This window comes from Lissotriton helveticus, chromosome 6 (genome assembly GCF_964261635.1).
Source record: "Lissotriton helveticus chromosome 6, aLisHel1.1, whole genome shotgun sequence".
In the NCBI taxonomy this organism is placed as follows: domain Eukaryota; kingdom Metazoa; phylum Chordata; class Amphibia; order Caudata; family Salamandridae; genus Lissotriton; species Lissotriton helveticus.
In genome coordinates, this window is record NC_136067.1 from 977434930 (window position 1) to 977458947 (window position 24018).

Here is a 24018-nt window from a genome sequence, read left to right on the forward strand (position 1 = left end):
TTCCACTTTCCACTGACAAATTAACATCAACATTTAACTACTGTAAGAACATTGAACATGTACTACGTGAATTACACCCATTTTTAAAGAGCAATATGTCTTAGAGATTGTAATTATACACTTCGGACACCTAACAAAATCACAATACGCAGCGCCACTAACACTACAACCACCCCCACAGACCTCTCCCTCCTACTACCTCAGAGACAGCGTAAAACAGTACTATGGACCTTTCCAAAATAATATATCTCCACAACAGTACACTAGCTCAATCTACAGAGATGTGGCAACCAAGTATGTATAAGGGAAAAAACTCTAACATCAACAATAATGTAGACAAAACGCTAAGACTACCGGTGAAATACTATACACAATTCACTATAGAAATCAAAAACTTTTCAGTGTGTACATATACCATTGTTACGTGTAGTGTACTGAATAGTGGACGCAACCATATTATCTCAGACACTAGGGAATATTTCTGTCATGTAGCTGTGTTCACCCCCCTCCTTTGAAACAGAAGCAGAGTGGATTAGTCCAATGTAAACAACGTCAACGTAAGTCTTTAAATAATTAGGCTACGTCTTGGGCGTGGTTCACTTCTGCAAAGAGAACAGAATGCGCAGCAGCGAAGGTCTGCACCCTGCCACGTGGCTGCTGCCATGACTACGTGCTTCCTATACAGGCCGATTGTGAACTCAACGCCACAGCACCGCAGACTTATGTCTCTATCGACTAGTGGTTTCCATCGACACTGCAGACAGCAGGGTTCACAACTTAAATTCAACTTTGGATCTAAATTTTTCTTCAGTATTTGTGCTGAGAAGTGCCAACAATCTATTCTGCGGTCAGAAGAATTGACAACTTCAGTCAGTCAGTCAAAATACTTTATTTCGATAAATCAATATCATAAAAAGACAATAGCACTATACAAATATTCAGAACAAAAAATACATATTTAATTAATTAATGAATACAGAATAAAATCATGATTCATTTACGCAATCTATATATTTACAAATGAGATATAAAAATATTTTCTATTATAAATACATGTTAAAATAGATTAAAATACCTTCAAAGGAGGTCAGTTAAATCAGTCATCATAATCACATACAATTTACAATAACACAAAAAGATTTCATAAAGTGGGCATTTCTTCTATTATAGACAATATGTATTTACATTCATTACAGAACCATGGTGGAAGAGTTATTAATCATATTCCTCTTCTTTATCCTAACAGCCCCCACTAGAAAATTGGCAACGTGGAACATAATCCTTGGGGTCTGCAATAGCTGTAAAAACAGGAGAGCTGGCTTGACCTGAATAAACCCTACCTCTTTTAAGATAGGGATTATTATTTTTATTATTATTAGGGACATTTGTAGAGCGCTGCGTTACGCACACCGGCGTGTCCGCGCGCTAAAACAGTGAGAGAGGCAGCGTGCAAGGAGCACAAAAGACTGGGCAGACAGTTATATGGTATACAGAAAGGTTTTTAATTTCGCTCGGAATCTCGTTTCCTCCGGTTCCAGGCGCAGGTCCGCTGGTAGTTTGTTCCAATTATTTGCCGCTAGGCATCTGAAGGACCTACCTCCCATGCGGGCTCTCTTAACTCTGGGGATCCTCAAAAAACCACCCCCTGCAGATCTGAGTGCACGTGCAGGTTGGTACACTTCAATAAGTTTGTTCAACGGGTCGGGTGCCCTACCATTCAGAATTCGGTGACAAGTGCAGAGGGCTTTGTATACCACTCTTCTCCTCACAGGGAGCCAGTGTAACTTCTGGAGGGCCGCCTTCGAAGGCGCCCTTCTGGGCAGCCTAAGAATCAAACGTGCAGCTGCATTCTGCAGCACTTGCAGGCGAGCCATGCTTTTTTCTGGAGCCCCTAGGTACAGCAGGTTTCCATAGTCTGACCTAGCTGTCACCAGAGCGTGAACCAGGGTTTGACGGGCACCCATCGGGAGTAGGTCCAAGACCTTTCTGAGTTTCTTCAGGATCCCGAAACAAACTCCCACCACCCGGTTGATCTGTGGGCCAAACGTAAGGCCCGCGTCAAACCATACCCCCAGATTGCGTGCTTCAAGGCATGGGGTTGGAGTTGGTCCTAGACAGGGTGGCCACCACGCCGACGACCACGCAGACTGGGCTCTCCCCACCACCAGCACCTCTGTCTTGCCGCCATTAAGCTTCAAGCAGTTGATAGCCATCCAATCGGCAAGCTCTTCCATGCACGACCGGAAGCCATCAGCAGCAAGACAGGGCGCGTGCGATAGGGAGATCACCAGCTGCGTATCGTCAGCGTACGAAACCAACTGAAGACCATGGCTCTCCACAATCGAGGCAACCGGCGCGACATACATATTAAAGAGGGTCGGGCTCAGTGACGAGCCCTGAGGCACGCCTTGGCCCAAAGGAACCCCCTTAGAATAGCAGTCTCCTTGCCTTACTCGGAAACTTCTCCCCTTGAGGAAGTCCCGGATCCATCTCAGCGCGGTGCCCGAAATGCCGCCTCTGTTCAGACACTGTAGCAAGATGTTATGTGCTACAGTGTCGAACGCCGCGCTGAGGTCCAGCAGGATCAGGGCCATAGTTTTGCCTGCATCCACACCCTCTCTCAGATGTTCCGTGGCCATAAGGAGGGCGGATTCGGTGGAGTGGCGTGGCCTGAAGCCAAACTGCATCGCGTGGAGCAAACCCGTCTCTTCCACATGCTTCATGATTTGGGTATTAACCACCTTTTCCGCCACTTTGGACAGAAAAGGCAGGAGGGAGATGGGCCTCAGATTTTCTAATACCTCGAAACCTATGTGGGGTTTCTTCCGGAGCGGGAGCACCACCGCCTGTTTCCACCCCTCAGGCAACTTTCCCGATCCAAAAGAGGTGTCAAGGACATGCCTTATATAAGGCTCCAGTACTTCCAGGCTGTCCGCTAACCGTTTGGGTGACACCGGGTCCCACGGGGACCCTGATTTAACAGAGCAACATACCCCTACTAGTTCCTCAGAAGAAGGGGTGCAAAAGTTCGTAAGGTGCCCTGCCATCTCTGTGTCCACCCATGCTGCCTCAGAGTCAGCCCCTGTCGGCGGATTCGGGAAAGTCGAGTAGATCTTCTCGACTTTAGTAGAGAAATAATCGGCAATGCGGTCACACGACTCCGTGGAGCAGCTCTCCGGGTCAGTAGATGAATTTACAGTAGTTAGTGACTTGTAAATGCCGAAGAGTTCTTTGGCCGAATTTTCCGCCCCCGAGATTTGTCCTGCGTAGTAGGCTGCCTTAGACTTTTTGATCAGCCGGTGATGAAGGCGCCTTTTTCCCAAGAACAATTCCCTAGCCTGATTGTCATAAGACACCCTCCAGGCTTTTTCAGCTCGCCTACATTCCGCCTTTGTTTTCCTTAGCTCGCCACTAAACCATGGGGCTGAGCGTTCTTTCCGGGCACATGCGGAGGTGTGGCAGAGTGGAGCTGTCTGGTCAAGCGCTTCCGTGATGCGCTGATTAAGGTTCGAGACCGCCGTTTCTATGTCTTCGCCAGCAGGCTGGCCCTCCCTACTTAAGGCTTGATTAAAATCCGTCACCGAGAAAGTAGCCCACTTCCTCCTGAGATAATTAGGGGGTGCCTGGCTGGATTTGGTAGTTTTTAGGCAATGTATGGAGAAGGCTACCAGAGAGTGATCTGTCCAAGGGATAGGCTCTGTTCCCGACACCTCTACACCTCCCCAGTTCGCATAAACCGGGTCCAGGAGATATCCCTGTCGGTGCGTGGGGCCTGAGAGCTTCAATTCCAATTGAAGAGCTAGCATATCCCGACAGAAATCCTGAACCCCTATAGCCTCTGGGCAGTTCAGATGCAAATTCAGGTCTCCTAATAGAAGGAATTTATCCCTACGTAGGGTAGCCTCCATAAGATTTTCTAGCAGGCTCTCCCTGAACTTTGTACACGCCCCTGGTGGTCGATATACCAGGCAGCCTTTAATCGACGTGCCCCCATCGATTTGAATCGTAAAAACTCCCGCCTCACTCTCCGCGATTGATATACGCTCTAGGCAACAGCCCAGTGTCTTCCTGAAGATAACAGCAATCCCCCCTCCCACCCCTTCAGGCCTATCCTGCCTCACCCATGAGTAGTTCTCCGGTGTGGCCTCGATAATGTCCGAGTCGGAGAACTGGTCTAGCCATGTTTCCGTGAGAAACAATAGGTCGAACTTTTTATCCGTAATCAGCTCAAAGACATCTAGTCTATGTTTACGTTGGATCAGGTATTTCGTTCTTACTGCCGTGTAGTGACCACAGAACATCAAGAAATGCAATGTGCTCTGGGTCGAGAAATTATCACAAGTACACGGCGCCGCATTTTCTGGAGTACTCCAAGTTGGGAAGTGACCGAAGCTCAAATAGATCAAGTTAAAGTGAAAACGGGTTAGAAGAAAACGGTGATAAGGTTTATTTACAGTCGTTAAATACAGTTCTGGGCCAGCTTGGGTGCTCAAAATAATGCTAGCCCTCACCGTTGGTTTCTCTAATTCCATTTGTTCCCTCTCCAGTCTTAGCAGTTCTCCCATCATACCTTTAATTAAAGCAATATCCCTAGTTGTTATGGAGGCCGGGGAAAAGAAGAGCTCTGGTCTCCCTAACTTTACAAGACTGTCTTTAATATAGGCTAGCCACGGAATTTTACTGACCCTATCTAGCTGCAAACAGTCTTTTAGTTTACTATGGTTGAGGGGGATTTCTGGATTCAACCAAGTCTTTAACCATATTAAAACAGGAGCCACTTTAATCAAGTCTGTAATGTATCCTACGCCTAGTTCATTGTGAGTTGTATATGTTGGAGTGGACTGTGGAACTGAGAGAACAGCTCTTAAAAATGTGTTCTCAGTGATCTGGATAGTATCAGGGGAACAGTATCCCCAAATTGCACTCCCATAAGTGGCCACAGCAAGACATTTCGCTTTGTATATTTTTATCAATGTTGCTATTGGCCTAGCTCCCAATTTTTTTGCGAAACCCTGTAGAGCAGAGGCTGATCTTGCGAGGGAAATATTTCTATTTTTTAACTGGGACCCCAAGTACCTCTCTCGTCAAAAGTAATCCCCAGGTATGGGAAAGTGGCTACTCTACTTGGCTCTTGCTTGCCACAGGTAAATGTTTTTAGAATCTTATTTTTGTTCCCTTGCCCATTATCATAATTTGGGACTTCCTTACATTAATTTTTAAGTCCAAGGAACCCATGAAGTCTTCAAAAGCATCCAGAAGGCGTTGGAGTCCAACTCCAGTCCGTGAAAGCAAATCGGCGTCATCCGCGTATAGAAGAACTGGAATTACAACTTCTCACACAAGAGTTGCCTCCTTTAAGGCTGGTTCTAGGCCATTTATATAGATGGTGAATAGGAGGGGTGCCAATATGCACCCCTGCCTGACCCCCCTTTCAGATTTAAAATGACTCGTACATCGACCCTCCGGGGTAACTCTAACAGACGCTATGAGGTCAGTATGCAAGTCCGCTAAGAGATTAACCAGTGCCCTATCTAGGCCCATCTTTATTAAAATTTTCCACAATTTTGAGCGATTTACAAGGTCAAATGCAGACAAGAGGTCCATGAACCCCAGGTACATGGACCCCTCCTTAGCCCTAGTGTATTTATCTATCAATAAGTGTAGATTAAGACCTTGGTCTATCGTACTCCTTTTTGGTCTAAAACCATACTGAACATTTGATAGAACCCCTTTCTCATTTAGTCAATCATTCAGTTTGGATAAAATAACCCGGCCCAATAATTTCACCGAAGACTCAATCAGTGAGATCGGTCTATAGCAGGAGGGGGCTTGCCTGTTACCTTTTTTAAAGACTGGTATGATAATAGATTTTTTCCAAGTGGCCGGGATATTGTCCTGTTTGAGAACGTTAAAAACATTACATAAAACTTTAGACCAAAATTTCGGGGCACATTTGAAGACATCTCCTGGTACCCCATCAGGGCCCGGTGCCTTGTTTTTCAGAGTCAACTCTATTGCCCTTTCCACTTCTACTGCCTCAAAATTGATGGCAGGAGCCTCTGCAATTTGTAATTCCCTCGCCTCTACTTCAGGGGCAACAATGGGGGCATCCGCACTACTAATTCCAGCATAGATCTGTTCAAAGTGATTGATCCAGCCCTCATCTGGGATATTCGCATCAAGGGGAGTATTCTCATCCTCGGAAAAAAGTGGCTGATTTATGATTTTCCAAAATAAGCCACTGTTTTTTAATGTTCCAGGGCCTAAGAGTTGGTCCCATGCTGTGTTTTTCAAATCCCTTTTTCTTTCAAAGATAGCTTTTTTAATATGCAGTCCTTGCTTCAATTATGTCAACACAATTTTTAGGCATGGCTTTCAGTGATTTAAGTAACTCTCCATGCACCTTCGTGCATCTTTTGTCGAACCATCTTTTTCCCATAAGTGGCCTCTGCCTGGAATCAATCTGTAGATTGGTTTATTTCTAAGCAGATGTTATCAAATGCCACTATAACCTCTTTATTCTCAATTCGTTTCGCTATGCATATTGCAACTTCATCCTCCACTTTAGACAAAACCTCTGGAAGAAATGTATCAGGGATTATTTTTGTCCATTTCAACCTATGCTTTTGATCTTTAACGGCAACATTTAGTCCCCCTCTGTGTGTCACCGTTATTAATGAAAGTAGGTCTGTGTGCCTCACTTCAAGTAAAACAGGATTATGATCACTAAACACTGATACCTCTGTGTAATAAATTATCACATTATTTAACAAAAAATAAGACATACAAATATAGTCTATGATGGTGCCATCATCATTTCCTTTGAAGGAAGGGGACCTTCTTGTACCCTTCCCACAGCTTGTCTCATATAGATTCCATCTTGCAAGAAAGATGTCAAGTAACTCTCCTCACCTAGTGTGTTCCGTGTGGGTTGGTAAGGAGAGGGGAGGACCTTCATCATCCTTACTCATACATGGCTGGGTACAAGGGTGAATATTAAAGTCCCCTAATAATATTAATTCAAAAGTATTTCCATTTGCACTATAGACTGACAGAAATTTATCCAGTACTTCCAAATTGTGACTGGTACATTCATTTGAGTTAGAATTATAAAAATTAACAAAAAGAATCTTGGTCTTATCCTGAGTGGAAAGTTCAACAATCAGACAGTTTTCACATCCCGAAAAACACTCCACTAATTTGCCTTTAACATCCAGTTTAAAAAGGGTTAATAATCCTCCCTTGGCTCTTCCTGCAGTACTGCCAATTGCAGGGTTACAAAAGTGACTGTAGCCATCCAGAGAGAAACTATTAAATTGATCCCATGTCTCTTGTAAGGCAATAATGTCAAAAGATTTCAAAGTCTTTAACCAATCAGCATTTCCAATTTTATTCTTAATACCTGCAACATTCCATGTAGCAATTTTTAATGACGGTACCGGTATTTGGTCAGTGCTCCCCGTTGTAATAGGCATTCAATCGTTTTCCTCTAGAGAGGATAATGCTGTGTAACGATTGTATAACGGTAAAGTATAATCAAATTGCATATTTGCTAACTGGTAACAATACCTATCCCCAGTGTTTTGACATTGTTGGACATTTGAAACATTTGGAACACGACCTGCCACCTCCCCTCTAAGCCCATTTACAGGATACCTATGTTGAAGCGATGTTGGAAATTTCGTATTATCCAAATGATTATAAAAAAAGCCAAGGGGTCTAGCACATACAGAGTTTTCCTCAATTGGTAAAGATGCTGCTCTGAGGAGAACTGTTGCCACGTGTTGGGGATGCTTAAAATTTACAATGATACAATCCCCTTTTGATCCCTTTCTTCTGTTGCCAATCCAGCTGACTCTACGAGTAGATATTATATTGTTTGAAAATGCAAAAGGAAACCCACAGTTCCTGTTTAACCATGCAAGTGTTTTGTTTTTTAAAGCTGCATGGGTTTCTAACCTTGAGTCAGTCAAACAAGAGTCAACCTCAGGAACGTTTGTTAGTACCACTGTGTATGGAACACACTCCGGTGGCAGGTTTACTGGGTTATTCCTCCTAGGCCTTCTTCTCCCGCCCATTTCTCCCCCAGCTACAGGCTTCTGACTGGCAATATGTAGTGTAGCTGGCTGTACTGATGGTTGTACTAATGGTTGTACTATTGGTTGTACTATTGGAGTTCCCCCCGAAGGTAGAGTAGAGGGTGGGATTTTCTGTGAACGGGAGGCTGGAGGGTTCTGTACAGTGGCCGCTAACCCTGTATCCCTGGTGCTAATAGATGCACCAAGTGTACCAACAGGAGCAGGTACGGTAGCCCCGGCTATGGTATTTCCAGTAAAGATAAAGGGGCCAGGGAGGGGGCTCGTAGATGTATGAGACTGAGCCATATGAGAATCCAAGAGGCCCCCTATTCTAGAAACCTCTTGTGCGACCTGCTCTAATTTAGCCACCAGTGGTCTAACCATTGCTTCTAGTTTCGACTCAAAAATAGATGCCAGAAGCTCTATCTGGTCAGGATGTAAAATATTTTCCTCAGCATTATTTGTGGGTTTTAATATACTTCCACCGCTGTGTGGTGTAATAGGGGAAGTACCTGCCTTTTTTGATTTCCGGCCCACCGCCCTTTTAGCAGGGACCTTCCTACATGCCCGCACCATTCTCCGAACCGGCGAATGGGTCGGTGATTGTACTGAGGAGGGTGTTGGGCTCAAGGTAAGAATAGAATCAGTGGTGATTACCCGTTGGTCTGGTGTCATCGTGATGGATACATCACTGGTGACATTGACGATTGGGTTATTCACACCTTTATCTGGGTGAGGCAATGGGGAAGTGGGCGCGCTCAATCCTAGCTCTTCTAGGTTTGTCTTGTTTAATGATAATCGCCTTTCTTTATTTATTTTATTAACTACCTTAACAAGATAGTTATCTAATGTCCTTGTATCATTGTCGGCTATCGGTTTAGCTACTCTGGACTTTGACATGTTAGGACCAGAGATACTGAACATGAATAAAGATAACCAGCAGTGTCTCTATTAAGGGGAATACGACTTCTATATAATGTTTAAGGCCAAGAAGCAAAAATAATTAAGAACCATAAAATACTGTTATTTCTTACAGTTAGTCCTGAATCCTGGGAAGAAAGCCAAAGTCCATGGCCCGGCCCGGCCTCTTCTGGCCCCTGACGGCCGCAGACGGCCCCGCCCTTGTCCCGGGCTTCTCCCGGCGTCCCGCGGGACGAGGGACTGGCGCTGCCTTTATGCGCCTCCTGGCGCTGCTGAGGGCGTCACTGGTGGTGGGTGGGCCCCAGCGGAGCCAAGCCGGCCGGGGAGTGGGCGGAGCAAGGCCCAGCCCTGAGCTGCTGGTGCTGCGGCGCTACTGGCGGAGCAAAGCCCGGCCACGGAGAAAACTGCAACCGTAGATAAGTCTCCACCATGGGACTCTGCACTGGCGCTGCCTTTATGCGCCTCCTGGCGCTGCTGAGGGCCTCACTGGTGGTGGGTGGGCCCCGGCAGAGCCAAGCCCGGCCGGGGAGTGGGCGGAGCAAGGCCGGGCCCTGAGCTGCTGGTGCTGCGGCGCTACTGGCGGAGCAAAGCCCGGCCACGGAGAAAGCTGCAACCGTAGATAAGTCTCCCCCACGGGACTCTGCACTGGCACTGCCTTTATGCGCCTCCTGGCGCTGCTGAGGGCGTCACTGGTGGTGGGTGGGCCCCGGCGGAGCCAAGCCCGGCCGGGGAGTGGGCGGAGCAAGGCCCGGCCCTGAGCTGCTGGTGCTGCGGCGCTACTGGCGGAGCAAAGCCCGGCCACGGAGAAAGCTGCAACCGTAGATAAGTCTCCCCCACGGGACTCTGCACTGGCACTGCCTTTATGCGCCTCCTGGCGCTGCTGAGGGCGTCACTGGTGGTGGGTGGGCCCCGGCAGAGCCAAGCCCGGCCGGGGAGTGGGCGGAGCAAGGCCCGGCCCTGAGCTGCTGGTGCTGCGGCGCTACTGGCGGAGCAAAGCCCGGCCACGGAGAAAGCTGCAACCGTAGATAAGTCTCCCACAACTTGATACCAGTTGAATTCAGCTTTGTATCAACACTACGGACAGCATTAAATCCAGCCTTACTTTATTTAAGGCAGAGACAATTGTACTGTGTCCTCAGATTCTGTTAACAGTGCAAAATAGCATTCATTGATCTTTGTGTCGACAACTGCCTTCAATCTACACTGCGTGCAACAGGGTTCTCAACTTCAATTCAGCTTTGCATCAACAGTACAGACAGAATTGAATCCAGTCTGCTTTATTTAAGGCAGACACAATTGTACTGTGTCCTCAGATTCTGTGACAAAATAGCATGCTTTGATCTTTGTGTCGACTACTGCCTTAAATCTACACTGCGTACAACAGGATTCAAAACTTGCATTCAGCTTTCCATCTACACTACGGACAGCATTCAAGATATCCTTGATTTATGTAAGGCAAAGATTATTTTCTTAAAGAATGCCACAAAAAACATTCCTCAATGACTGTAGTGAGTTCTGTTTTCAAATGTACACTGCGATCAAAACAGTTTTGGCTTGATACCAGTGGCGCATAAGCTCTACAGACAGCATTAAATTCAGCCTCCATTTATATAAAGCAGAGAAAAAAATAGTGCTGTTGCACTGCTAGTAAGTGCAAACACCTTCAACAGCTGCATCATGTGAACTATGATAACAAACAATGTACAAGTTTGCGCCAAAATGTACCTCCACCACCAACAATACCAAGTACTTCTGGGGTATCACCCTCAACATCGCCACGAGATATACGTCCCCAATTTGTGAAAGTTACAATGCACTATGTGAAGTGGAATTTTTTAATTTGTTATTGGGAGCAATCAGTACACCTAGTTTTCACAACAATTGATAACCATCGATGCTAGTTTGTTTTTCCCCCCTCAAAGTTCATGTAGTCCAGTATGCAACAGTGATTGATTTCAGTGCAGCCCGTTCAGACCACGCATCATCGCAGGGTGAGCACACAATAAACACCAGACATACCACTGACTCAGTAACTAAATAATCGCCACGTGCCTTTGTTAAGGCAAAATTCAATAGTCTAAACATATTTTTACCAGTGCGGTCTGCGTGGACCACGCATCATCGCAGGCTCCACATAAACCGCCCCTACCTCAGTGCACCACAACTCATGAACACTTTACAATAGAATCTTCTTCTTTGACATACAATGATCCTACCTTTGTACAGCAGAAGTCATAAACCGTTTATAAGTAAATATCTGTATATGATATCATGATTACTATTCTACTTCTTACCAACAACAATATAATAAAATGAAGTTGAGCCGTACCATATTATATTGTGCTATAAATAGCGTATGCAACCATCTTACCTTTGACAGTAAGTGTGGGCTATTCCTCCTTTTTTATTTTTTTTAGGATATTTATATAGCGCAAAATCAACCTAAACCTAATACATTTCCAGGCCCGCGTACATTACGTCATTACTCTACAATAACAGGATGTGGACTCAACTCTGAGCCTCGAACACTGATTTCCAGCACCAAGTTCGACAGTGTACCTGAATGACCACATACTTATATATATATATTAGCTGCCCTTCATGTGCCAAAAACTGCAACTTAAACCTTACCTTTCACAGCCCTGTATAACTACAGCTACAACACTGAATGTACAACAAAGATTCATAATCGCAGAAATGCGACATGTCCACCATCTTTTATATATGCAACTATGAAAGAATATAGAGTCAGTGATACCCCGTACCTTCAATGTTGGTTAAGTTGTGGGACTTTACAGATATAATGACACATGTTCTTTTAAGACCCGGGTGACGTCACTTGATTTCTCATATAGCTCACAGCGGGACCATGCCCATAGCTCCGGAATCAGTTCAGAGCCTCGCGCAGCACTGGCATACGTCAGGCCAGTCCACTCCACTTACGCTTCCAGGAAAACATAACAACGAATCATTGCCCAGATTTAATTGTAGTGAATTTTTTAGTTCCAGGTCTAGTTGTCAGAACGGCACACACACTCCCTCATGGCTGGTATTCACCCACACCACACCCATCCAGCACCTGCGTCACAACACACGTGACCCTACCAATAAAAAAGACGGGGCGCATGTGCTCTACGCCATTTTAGAGTTGCTCCCATTCCAAGTGCTGTGATGGCCCGTCCTAGTGATTCAAACGCCTCATGTAGACCCGAACCACCGAGTAGGGGGCCCACCACTATCTGTGTGGCCTCTTTGGTCTCTGAGTTAGTGATATTATAAGCACAGAGCGGGTGAGGAACCTGCGATGATGATGGGAGCACGAGTATGTACAGAAGCTTGATGTATATCTAAAAAATACATCCTTTGGTTTTTTTTGGCGGTGAAATGCGCGGATCCTACGTGCATTCCGCAACTTTTAAATTAAAAAAAGATATATTTTCCTCCTTTTTTTGCCCTACTGGTCCTTATGGGACCCCCTGAGCAGGCTTAGGGGGTCACAGTGTGCCTACCCTGACCCTGTTCACGTTTTGCACACATAATTCACAGACTTCTTCACCCTCGCTTCTACCAAGACACAAAATGGCTGCCAACAGTTCCTGGTTTGGAATGTTTACAACCGCTTGACAGCCAATTAGAATTGAGCTTGTGATCAGGATGGTGCGCTTATGGTACGATACCAATCCTCACACAATTCGCGGATCAACCGCGCCCATAGATATATAAATGACTTTAACCGTAATTTTCTCAGAAACTACTGAACAGATTAGGTACCCTTAAATCCTGAGAGTCCCTGCGTCCAACTAGCCCACCATGTCCTTCCAGTAAGCACCACAGAGCTGTGTTGCAGAGGTTTGGTCCAAGGCCATGCCCTATTTTACACCTCTCTGCAATGCAAGTCTGTGGCACTTACTGGACATACCTGGTGGGTTAGTTGGCCCCCAGGGACACTCAGGATTCAAGGGGACTTTATCCCCCAACTTAAAACACCCACAGGGTGTGTTTGCATACATGTCACCTCAGGCTCACCCGCTCCCTTCACCAGTGTGCAAACACACCCCGTGGCACATTTTAAGAGATAGTATTTATCCCCCTGCCCTAATATGTACTAGGGGCCTACAGAGGAGGTCATGCTAATCACAGGTGTACCCCAACGCATAGTGTTCCCTGGTGTATGTAGGTGTTTTCACTGTATTCTAAGTGTATTTTAGAATACCACTGGCTCTAGCCCTGGTTAGTCAGAGTCAGTTAACAACAGTACCAGTCTGAAAAAGTTGTGGTCACAGGATGATTTTGTAACAAGGCCTCTTTCTGCTCCATTGTCGGTTCTTTCTGCACATGTCTTGCTTCTTCCTGCAATTTTCTTCGTCTTTGAGGACTTCTGGTGCTTCTTTCTGCATTTCTTTTGCTTCCTTCTGTGCGTTTTTTCTTCTTTCTTCACATGTCCTACTTCTGTAGGCATAGTTAGAAACTAGCATTTAGAAAACCTTAGAAATTCACTTAAAAAAGCATAGGTTTCAGGCATGTTATAGTTAGGAATTCGCATTTAAAAAAACCTTTGAAATTCACTGAAAAAACCATGGGTTTCAGGGGCTTTATAGTTAGTTGGACATTTCACTCGTACAAAACCAGTGAAATTCCCCCGTTATAGTTATAACTCGCACGCCCGCAATGCACTGCCGATGATGTCACATATGACATCACTCATGACATGGTCAGTGACATCACTCATGACATCACTGATGACATCTCAAATGACATTACTGATGACATCACTGATGACATCATCCTTGTGATAGAGTGGCAGACCTCCTCTTACCCTAATATAACCTTTGATACGCACACTCAAAAATAGAAACTAACATTTTCAAAACAATGGGTACACCAATACCATTTACCACACACCTATTCAGTAATTCCAAGATCTACACACACATTCACTCATTCAGCAGCAGTCCTATACAGTCACTCATACATGTACTCACTCATCAGATGTACTCATAAACCTATACATCCTGTAAAACACCGTCACTCATCCATAGAGTTACTCACACACATAGTCACACATGCAAATAAAGTATCTAATATCCATTTACTTGCATATACGGTTATACACACACCACCACACTTACTTCTACGGAAACTTACACATACTTACTCTCTTAAACAATCACTTATAGAAACACATATTTATTTATACAAAAACTCTTCCAATCTCTCACTCTCAGATATACTCACTTATATACACCAAAACTCACATATACTAGTTTAAAACATATGTAGTGACTCATCAAGACACTATGAGACAGTCATTCACTCACTAACACACCCATACACACACTCATCCATCCATACAGTCCTGCACACATGCTGTCTTCAACACATACAAACAGTGAGTCACTCATTCATGCATCAATGCGCTAAGTAATACCCACACCAAACCATACAGACACTCACTCATACTGATACTCAAAAACCAACTTATAACAATATCTACATCAATTTCTCATCTCAAACTCATAAAAACAACCAGCCATTGAACCATGAAACCCCCAGAATGTGAACATTCCTTAGCAAAATTTGAAAGCACCACTCCTAAACAGATCTCAAACTTAATAGCTACTATTAAATCTGGATCTGCTACCAACTCCTGTCCCCCATCAATACTTAAGCCACTAGCGGACCTAGTCGCACCCACACTGTCTAACATCTGCAATGCTATGTTTGAATCTGGCACATACCCAAAAATTTGGAAAAACAACATTATTAAACCACTACTAAAAAAATCTAATCTGGACATGAACGAACTTAAGAACTATAGGCCAATAGCAAGTCTCCCTTTCCCTGCCAACATTTTTGAGAAAGTGATCAACACACAGCTCTCTAAACATATTGAAGATCATCAACTTTTGGATGATACTCAGTTTGGCTTTCGTAAAGGCCACGGTACAGAGACTGCATTAATTAAAGCATCTGAGGATTTAAGAATCACTCTCGATCAAGGAGGAACGGCTGTCCTTATACTGCTGGATTTATCAGCAGCTTTTGACATGGTCGATCACAACATCTTGATCAACCGTGTCTCTCACATGGGCATCCAGCAGACAGCCAAAGCTTTACTATCTTCCTTCCTTACCGACTGTACTCAATCGGTAAACATCGGCCCATTTAACTCCTCTCAACTAGCCCTCCCGTGTGGTGTTCCCCAAGGATCATCCCTAAGTCCGACACTCTTTAATATCTATGTGTCAGACTTAGCTAAAGTCATCAAATCACACGGGATGGGACTCACATCCTACGCCGATGACACTCAACTGGTGCTCAAGGTCCATAATGACGGTGACATAGTAGCAGCCAAGTTTCAGAAGGGCATGCTCGCCATCAGCAGTTGGATGACCACAAACTGTCTCAAGTTGAACTCTGAGAAGACAGAGGACATGATATTTGGTAATTTACTGCCTACTTGGTCACCCAGTTGGTGGCCGGCGTCACAGGGCCCTCCCTCGTACCTCTCACCAAAGTCAGAAACCTGGGTGTCATATTTGATGACAGGTTGTCCTTTGTACCTCACGCAAATACTGTGGTATCATCTTCATTCTTTAGGCTGCGAATGATAAAAAAACTACTCCCATTCTTACCCCTAAATGCAGAGAAAACACTGGTTAGCACTTTAGTAATGTCTACCATCGACTATTGTAATGCTCTTTTTATGAATGCCCAAACGAAAGTATTTAGCAGACTTTAACTTGTGCAAAACGCCGTGGCCAGAATGTTATCTGGAACTCCGAAACGACACTCTATCTCGCACATCATCCGACGCTATCATTGGCTTCCTGTGAGAAACCGCATAAGGTTCAAAGCTCTGTGTATTGCCTACAAGATATCTCGCAAAGCTGGCCCCCTCTTCCTCAACAATGCCTTAGAAACATATGGTCCCGCTAGAGACCTCCGGTCCTCCACAGCTAATCTCCTCTTGATCCCCCGCACAAGAACTGCTACCTGGGGAGATAGACGTTTTACCGTGGCCACTGCAAAACTCAGGAACACCTTACTAGCAGAGATTAGATCCAGCCAATCTCTATTGGTTTTCAGAAAAAAGACAAAAACCTGGTTATTCAACCAATAGAAGGAAGACAAGAACCGGTTACTCAGCCAGCGGCTCCCTGATATTTGAAACCAGTCCCCGATCATCTAGCACCGAGACACCCACGGGTATTTGCACGCTCTATAAATCATTAAAATAAATAAAATAAATAAATAACCCATATAGACACTCATGCAGCTACTCACCAACCCATGCAGCTACTTATACACAAAGTGAGAGACTGATACTGATATTTACATATTTAAACATTGCTTGCTAACCCATGATTCACTAAGATACACTTAATCAGTCAGTTATACAATCAATTTTACAAATAAATCTATTTAGACACTTACATACACATTTATTCTTCCATCCACCTTGAGATGTACATATATAAAACATATTTAATTTTCACAAAAACACATTTTCACTGGGTGATGTCATCAGTGATGTCATTTGAGATGTCATTAGTGATGTCATGAGTAGGGGTGGGCGGAATTTGTGTTATTGCGTTACTCAAATCTCCACGTAACAATAAGAAATCTCGGCGAACATGCAGAGATTCCGCGAACACGCAGAATTGATTCTTCGCAATGCTTTTTTACTGTTCGCAATCGCTGTTTGCGTGCTCAGGGGGAAAAATGTTGCGAACACGCATTTCAGAACACGAACAAGCAAAAAATTTTGCGAAGTCCCGGAATGCAGAATTTTGGGCAATTTCGCGTTCTCCGCGGAATGCAAAATTACCCAAATTCCGCAAATTCCCCAAGCGGAATGGAATTTACCGCCCAGGCCTAATCATGAGTGATGTCACTGACCATGTCACGAGTGATGTAATATGTGATGTCATCAGCAGTGCATTGCGGGCGAGTGAGATATAGTGAGCTGAACTAACTATAACGGGGACTATTCACTGGTTTTGTTTGAGTGAAATGTCCAACTAACTATAACGCCCCAGAAACCTATGTTTTTTTCTGTGAATTTCAAAGGTTTTTTAAATGCTAATTCCTAACTATAATGTGCCTGAAACCTATGCTTTTTTAAGTGAATATAAGTGAATATATATATATATATGTACTGCGTACTTAAGAATGCAAGGGGCGGCGAGTCATGCACGTCACTTTTTCCTGCTTACGAGGCCTCTGAAGAGATGATGAAAGTCCATCGAAACGCGTCAGGCCACAGGATGTATTACGGAATCGGAAGTTGACTGTTTCTTTTGAATGGGGATGTTTCTTCCTCGCAGTATCGTGCGGCCTCAAATGCTGGGCATTTTTTGGGACATATATATATATATATATATATATATATATATATATATATATATATATATATATATATATATATATATATATATATATATATATATATATATATATATATATATATATATATATATATATATATATATATATATATATATATATATATATATATATATATATATTACCTACTGGCGGTCGCCAGTAGGTATATATAGTTAGGATTTTTTCTCTATGGGATTTTTGAAAATTCTATGTCTAATAACTTTGGCGTTTGTGGACGGAATTGGCTGAAATTTTCAGGAAAATGGAACATTTTGTTTCTGAGCAGCCCCTGAAAATTTGGGGGGGGGTTCGTCAAGGGGGGGCCGAGAAAAAAGGGGGGTCCCAAAACGTGTTTTTAACATTGAGTTTTCCATAGGGCGGTTGGCCTCACTTTTAGCCCGAACGGCTGAATGTATTTGCACGAAACTTGGCAAAATTGTAGGGACTGGTAGCCCGATGTGCCTTTTGTAGGTCTCAATATATGTGCTCCAGTGGATTTTGAGAAATTAACGTTTAAAAAAAGATATATATCTGTAACAGCGGACCGGGCAGCGCTCCAGGACGCGTACTTTTCGCGCAACGGAGCTTTGTGAAGCGAAGCTGATTGGTTCTCCGGCGTCTGTCAACATTCCAAACAGTCCGTAGCGGCCGCCATCTTGTCTCTCGGTAGGATCGAGAGACAAGAGGAGGCCAAAGCGAAGGGGCAAATGACCATAAGGGGGAATAGTAGATCCTCGCTGACCCCCTACGTTTGATGTGGAGGTTTTAAAAGGGCTCCGCGGGGCAAAAAAAAACAAAATAATAATAATCGAACGGCTGAATGGATTTGCACGAAACTTGGCAAAATATTAGGGACTGGTAGCCCGATGTGCCTTTGCTAGGTCTCAATATATGTGCTCCAGTGGATTTTGAGAAATTAACGTTCAAAAAAAGATATATATCTGTAACAGCGCTCCGCTTCGCGTACTTTTCGCGTTACGGAGCTTTGCGAAGCTGATTGGTTCTCCGGCGTCTGTCAACATTCCAAACAGTCCGTAGCGGCCGCCATCTTGTCTCTCGGTAGGATTGAGAGACAAGAGGAGGCCAAAGCGAAGGGGGAAATTACCATAAGGAGGCATAGTAGATCCTTCCTGACCTCTTAGGTTTGATGTACCATTTTGTCAAGTTTGGTGTAATTCCGTTCAGCCATTCAGGCTGTAGACGTATGTAAATGTCCTATGGAAAATTGCATGGGGAAAACACATTTGAAAGTGTTGAAATTTAGAACCAATTAAAATGTTACTTTGGTTTTGTATTTGTGTGTGATGAAATTTAATTGGTTATGTATATATGTCAAATGAGAGGAAACCACAGCCATTTTGTGATACTACTGTCTGAGGTACATTTGTGAGGAATTTTTGGTGGTGAATTTCTGGTGTTTGATTTACACAGTACTAACACTTCTGCTACTTTTAAAAAGGTGAGTTGTTAATTTGTAAGGGGAACTATGTTGTACACTTGAAGATAATTTGAAAAATGTTTTCTGTTATTTATTTGCAGTCCTTCTGTTATACTAAATACTTGATAAAGTTAGTTTTATATTATGTATTACTAAAAACGATAAATGAAAGTGATTATTTTTTTCTGCAATTTACAGCAAGCAATTTCAAAATAAAATGGCTCACAATGAAGAGACCGTGGCAATTTCTTTTGAATTGTCCACTACATTGATTGAAATTGAGAGCACCAATAATGAAATATTGTCACAAGGAGGACATGACTTGTATGATTCCATTAGATTGATTGAAATGGACAGCACCAAGAATGAAATATTGTCACAAGGAGATGACTTGAATGATTCCACTACATTGATTGAAATTGAGAGCACCAATAATGAAATATTGTCACAAGGAGGAGATGACTTGTATGATTCCATTAGATTGATTTAAATGGACAGCACCAATAATGAAATATTGTCACAAGGAGGAGATGACTTGAATGATTCCACTACATTGATTGAAATTGAGAGCACCAATAATGAAATATTGTCACGAGGAGATGACTTGAATGATTCCACTACATTGATTGAAATTGACAGCACCAATAATGAAATATTGTCACAAGGAGGAGATGACTTGAATGATTTTTTTGATCAATCTCTTGATGGCGAATTTATCGAGTGTTTGGAGACCATAGAGTTACAAGAATCATCATTGGAGACTTTTAATGAGGACATTGCTGATGAGGACATGTTACTAGTTCTTTCAAATTTAGAAAATTCTGAAGAATAAATTTATATTTAGAAATCAAAAATTGTTTGAGACATTATTCATTCTTATTTTTAATTTATGAGGTTGTAGCGAAGTGATTGTAGTATAAAATGAGACTTATAGTATAGAGTGCAACATTTTTATGTTACATGGTAAGTTTACTCATATTTACTTCCCTTCTGCCACTATATTATCTCCAATGTGTATTTGACATCTCTTCTTCATCTCCGGCCTCCTTTCTCTCACTGTGTGTCTCCGATGCATCTTATCGCTGCTATTTTGTGTAATTACAGAAGAGAGTAAAATAAAATAGTTCGGAACGTGAAAAGGGGGCAAAGTAGAGTACTCCTCACCCCCTAGGCCTTTTTAGGCGGTCCCAAAAGGATCAGTTTCTGCTTTCCTGAGAGATTATGGTATGAGTTCCATATACCACAATAACTTGCATTACAACATGCAAGATATCTATCTCCTATTACCAACTTTTGGAGATATTCGCGCTAAGCGCGAATATCTCCAAAAAGTAACACCTGCCCTGAGCAGTTCTTAGCCATGTTATCCAATGGGTGGTGGATAACATGGCTAAGAGCATTAGCTCGGTAATGCATGAATATCGCTGAGTTTTTAGCGATATTCATGCATTGCGGCCGTTTATTATTGCATTTGCGATAAACCTTGATAATAGCAAGGTTTATCTTCGATAATTTCTGACGATGCTTAGTGGTAAAAAATTGGTTGGTAAGCATCGTTAGCGATAAATATCGCTTAACTTTGGTAATATGCCCCAACGTCTGTTAACGTTCGATTCGAAGGAAATGAGGAAGTGTTGAAAAACATTGTCTGCGCCATCTTGCCTTTTTTGAAATGCCACACTTTTGTCGTGCACGGCAGCCATTTTAGATGTCTTGACCAGACCCACTCTCTGCACGCTGTCGATTCGTAGCATGGCTCCTCACCCACGCAAGCATCTTCCCTAGGCACTGGTCACCACCGCTCTCTGTCTTATGCATGGGCAATAAACCTCCCCCCATCTGCGCTGCTCTTCCCTGAGAATCACACTCTGTGCCCGCCCGACACCTCCCTTTCGCCCTATTCACTACCGCACCCTCTGACACTCCTCTTTCTCTGTGTCCGATTGTCCAGGCTATCAGCTAGCCCTGCAGATGTAGTTTATGGCCCCAGCTGTAAAGAATCACCCCTCTTCAAAGGAGTTATAGTAGATCAAGGCCCACACCCGATGAGATCCGTCACACCACACGTGTTCCTACTATCTGAAAACCATCCTGTATTGTGATTGGGGAGGGGACCGAGCCTGAAGCGGAAGATTCCAGGAATGACTCTTTGTACATCAAAGTTTTTACAATTATGTGTCACATTAAAAATATATAGCACTCCAACAAAGTAGTAGGAATATAAAACTTTAATAACATATAAATATATACAAGAAAACAAAAACAGTAAAAACATTTAAACAACGAAGAGACCGTGGCAATTTCTTTTGAATTATCCAATAGATTTATTGAAATTGACAGCACCAATAATGAAATATTCTTGTCAGTAGCGGTCTGTTGTGCGAATAGTTCCAAGGCAGCAGAACGCGCTGAAATCTAGATGGCACGAAAGTGATGTCTAGTAAGTTGCCGCCCAGCAAAAAACGGCGTGGGGCGCCGCGGGGGTGAGTGAGTCCAGTAGGCACCACAGCTATTCTTACCGGCATTGCAGAATTACTGCTGGGGACAATGCCTGTGCTGTAGCAGGGTCACAGCAGAAACAAAAAGGATTCTGTTGAAGATGTTGTTGGTTTTCAATTTGAAAACAGTTCTGGTGTCAACTGCTATGCTAATGTAGTGGTTAATGTTTTGTTTTCTCTAGAAAATGTAAAAGAGGGGGAGGCAGTCCAAAGTTCCGTTAAAAGGGCAAAGGAAAGGATCGGTGGTTTGAACTATCAGTCAAAAAGGGGAGGGGGTGCAATAATTTTTCCTACCGGGTCACACTGTGCTTTCACCGGAAGTGAGGTCTGCAGGATTCTAGTAATTCAAAGTGAGGCTGGCGCCAGCATGGGAGCGCCGACGTCCCGCGGATACAGTTTCGTCACTCCACGGGCGATCATGGCAGTCATTCCCCATCGGGGGTCGGAGACTCCCGCGGCTCCTCTAGAATCTTCAAGGTCGTGGAGGACTACGGTGGTGGAGTCAACCAGTGACCGGGCCATTTGTTTATGCTGGGCCCGCTCTTGCCAGGTCGACCGCCATTTTGAGAGTTCGGCAGCTACCGGCGATCGCGGGGTCACATGAGCGGACGGGCTCCACCCTGCCGGGCGAGACGTTGCAGCATGGCCACAGTGGAAGAACCCTTTTCCGGGCGCCTGGAGCGCTGAGGGTGCAGCTGGGAAGCCTCCACCTGGGGAGGCGGGAGAGGCCTGTTCGCACCGTCTCTCCCTCCCAGTGCACCCCACGGCGTCTCGCTTGAGATTTGTTATGGCCGGACCAGGCGATGAGGACGAGGGGGGGGGGGTCGGAGGCATGTGCAAGACATCCCCCCCCAGTGTTGTCGCAGCCATTATAAAAGAAAGAAGTGTCCCGTCCGTCTTCGGGCCGGGCTTCCGGTGGATGTCGGCCGGACGCCCCTGGCTCTGGCCCCATGAACGGGTTTCTTGGTTTATCGGCTGCAGCCGGATCCCGTCGGCCTTGGCCCCCCGACCGTTGGTGGCCGGACCGGAAGAGCATGTGGCGGGACTACCTGCAACTCTCAAGGGCCACCGCGGCCGGACTGGGAGAGAGAGGGGAGGGTCGAGGAGACATTCCCCCCCCCCTGCAACTGTTCAGCATTGTAAAGGCAATCCCCTGGCCGGGTCCCGCTGGCCTCGGCCTCTCCTCCGGCTACACCCTACGTTAGGATCTCCTGGCCGAGGCGTGGCAGCAGGACCTGCCTTATATGGGCTGCTCCCGGCTGGGCGTAGCCGGAACCCTGCCCCACCTTGGAAGTTTCCAGAGTGGGGGCGGATGTTCTACTGACTTGCATTTTCCCTAGTCTATCGATTTTTTTGGCGTGGCAGGCGGTGGGACAGCGAGGGGTGATTTGGTTTCTCTTACTGTTTTTCTGGTCTCTCACCACTGGCATATTTTAACGTTTTCTTGTTTCTAGGACATTAATAGGTTTTATCATTACGTTATGTTATCGTTTCTTTGTTCGTTGTTTAATAAAAGTTCATGTTCATCAGTGGCCTACTGATTTTCGTTTTCCTATTTTTTTCTTTCCAGGTTGTTTCATGGTAAAGTTTCTGTTAACAGGATACAGTGATCACTTCGTTATTATTGCATATGTCCTTTTCACTAGGGGTGCTCTCTGGTCGGGCCAGATGACGTATCTCTAGTAAATGGTCCGGGTGAAAAAGGTGCATCAATCAGTGGGGAGTACATAGGCATGACAGATTACAACGGGGGAGAAAGGTCCGCATTACGTACCCTTTCACTACTTGCAAAGATTTTCCTACGTTTATTTGCAAACAGGGAATACCTCCAAAAAGAACTAATTCCCAAACAGTCAATGTTCGGACAATCAATCAATCAATGAGGAATGAAATAGGTACGACGTGTTAAAGGCTTGCGTTACCTACCCTTCACTATCTGCAAAGGGAGAGAGAATATTCCTATTCTTCCTCGTTTGCAGGTAGAGAAGATCCTTAAGAGAATTAACTTCGAACAATTCAATGCTCGATTGAAACAATCAACAAGGGGTACTGTGAACACAAATGAACGCCGCTTATGTACATACGCATTGCTATTTTCAACAGGTTGTTCCTAATGTTTCTATTTTAGCGAGGTCAAAAAGAGATCCCATTAGTGGCCTACTGATTTTGCTCGATTCCTTTTGTTTTTTTACACGATTTTTCGCTATCTGCAAAGACTAAACAGAGTATTGCGACTCTGTGCTTGTTTGTAAATAGAGAATGAACCAAAGAGAACAATCAATCAAATGGAGAGAGAAGCAGGCACGACGGATTACAAAGGGGGCAAAGGGCTGCGTTAACTACCCTTCACTATCTGCAAAGAGAGAGTACTCCTAATAGAAATGAGGGGTGGGGGGCAGCATTCAAAGCAGATCAGTGTGCATAAACACGAAAATGTTTTTACTTACCACGTACTTGACATTCGACAGCTTATGATATTTGCTATTAAAAAACCATTGAAATTCACTGAAAAAACCATAGGTTATAGACCATATATAGTTAGGAATTAGCATTTACAAAACCTTGAAAATTCACTGAAAAAACCATAGGTTATACACCATATATAGTTAGGAATTAGCATTTAAAAAACCTTATTTTACTCACACAAAACCATTGAAATTCCATATATAGTTAGTTGCACTAACTATATATC